Genomic DNA, 2,370 nt, shown 5'->3' on the forward strand with positions numbered 1-2,370 from the left:
CGGCTTGGGGAGGAGAGGGGGTTTGGGTTTTTGGTGTGAGGAGAGGGGGGGTCTATGGGGGTATTTATATAGGTGAGAGGGGGGTTTACTTGGGGTAGGGGACAAGAAAAAGAGAGGAAAAAGGAAAACGAAACAAAGGAAAGGGGAGGGGGCTACCCTAGAATCCTAAAAGGATTCGGCTAGAGCAAGGCGAGGCGGCGACCTGGCTGGTTCCTGGCGCACGCGCGCGGCTGGGAGGCTGGGGCGGCCGGCCGGCTGGCTTGGGCCTTGGCCCGACTGGCCTGGCTCCCTTTTTTTTAACTGATTTCGCACGCAGAAAAACACAGAAAAGAAAATCTAAACGAGCTCCAAAATTACTAAAGTAAATTTTCCCCGACTCCTAAAAATGAGTCGAACAAAATGAACTTTTCTCCGGACGTAAAATGCAATTTTTGAAAACGCGCATTTTTCCCTATCCAAAGAAAAACAAACAAACACCGGAAAACGAAATTTGATCTATTCATTAAATCTTCATTTTTCCTATATTTTGGGAAAGTCATATTATTCCCTCTCTTATATTTTTTTGAAGTCGGAAAAATAATTGAAGATGAAATAAATAAATCAAATGATCCTCTTTTCCAATTCGAGAAAACTCTCAAATATGAAAATAACAAAATCTCCAACTCTCTCCGAAGGTCCTTGAGTTGCGTGAAATTTCTAGGATCGACCAAAATGCAAGAAAATAAGATATGCATGATGATCTAATGTATAACATTCCAAATTGAAAATTTGGGATGTTACAAACCTACCACCCTTAAAAGGAATCTCGTCCTCAAGATTCGGAGAGGCTAGCAAGAAAATTTTAGGGTTTGGGGGTCTTCTCAAAATCTATCGATCATCACACGGGGTCTGGGGTGCTACCACCCTTAGAATCATGGTTACTGTTCCATCGAAACTCATATACTTCATCCATATTGTTAACAGTGTCGGTCTTCTCAAATCCTCGAGAAAATTTCTCCTCTAAGCTCTTCCGGTAACGGCATAACCTTTTTCCTCAATTCTTTTGTCCTTTCCTCTTGGTAAGGTTATTCTGAGATTTGGTCTTCTTAGCTGATGGGTATGGCGCCATTACTAAACAACTATCGATATCTCATGGTGGTCAACCATTTATGGTTTCTCCTGCAGGAAATGGGTCTGGGTTGATCCTCACCGTATAACCTACGGTTGGCAAAAAGCTGCCGTGTACAAGGGAAAAATTCTTATACCATTCTAAGGTTTAACAAGGTTTAATATCGTCGTCTCTCTACTATAGGCAAGTCACTCAGATTTACCATCCCATATAGCAGGGCGAATAATAAGAGTAAGTCGGTATGGTGATCAATCCATCCCGCACCCAAATCATTACCTTGTATACGGTTTAGCGAATCTCACATTCTAACACTCGGTCATCCTCACAAGCATTGCAGAATTTCTCTTGTCGACGAACCAAGTTCGGATATATCCATAGATTCTGCAAGCTAGACAAACATCTATCGTTCCTTCACAACTCTCAGGTTTTGCGTTACTCCTATAAGATCGTCTATTGATAAGGGCATATCCACTTCCAGGGTTTTTTTTCCTTCAGGAAGTGTGCTTGCTTCTTGGAAGGTCTTGGGGCCTGTGGGTTATGGCACATCTCATCACTTGCAAACCTTGAACTCTTCATCGGGGCAGCGGATCTCTAATCCAACATCCAATTTCCAGCTTTCCCAGTATTCTTAATTCCATCCAATTGTACTGTCTTCCTTCCTTCTATTGGCACCAAACCAAGACGGGAGTACTCAGACTTGTCATGGGGTTGCCATTTCTCCATATTACCAACATCATACCTCCTTTATATCCAATAGTAATTTATTCTTCATCCTCGTGGGATATCCCACATACCGAGATAAAAACTTATACTTATGGAGTCCATATTCCACATCATTATCCTTTCCAGGGTCAAGCGTCCTTACACGGGAATATTGGCCATATCTGCATGGCACTTCTTCAACTGGGAAATGTGAAACACATCATGAACTCCTGACAGTCCTTTGGGTAACTCCAACTTGTAGGCCACTTCTCTCATACGCTCCAAAACTCGGTATGGTCCTACAATTCTCGGGGCTAATTGTCCCTTAACTCAAATCTGTTTAACTCCTCGCATAGGGGACATGCGAAGACATGCTCTGTCTCCAATTTCATAGACTACCTCCTTGCGTTTTTAAGTCTGCATAACTCTTCTGTCTGGACTGAGCTACCTTCAGTCTATCTCGAATCAACTTAACATTCTCTTCTAACTCCTTGATCACATTTGGTCCAAACAACTGACGGTCTCCGACTTCATCCCACCTACTCTTGGGGCATCACACA

The sequence above is a fragment of the Triticum urartu genome, chromosome 3 (assembly GCF_003073215.2).
Source record: "Triticum urartu cultivar G1812 chromosome 3, Tu2.1, whole genome shotgun sequence".
Taxonomy (NCBI): Eukaryota; Viridiplantae; Streptophyta; class Magnoliopsida; order Poales; family Poaceae; genus Triticum; species Triticum urartu.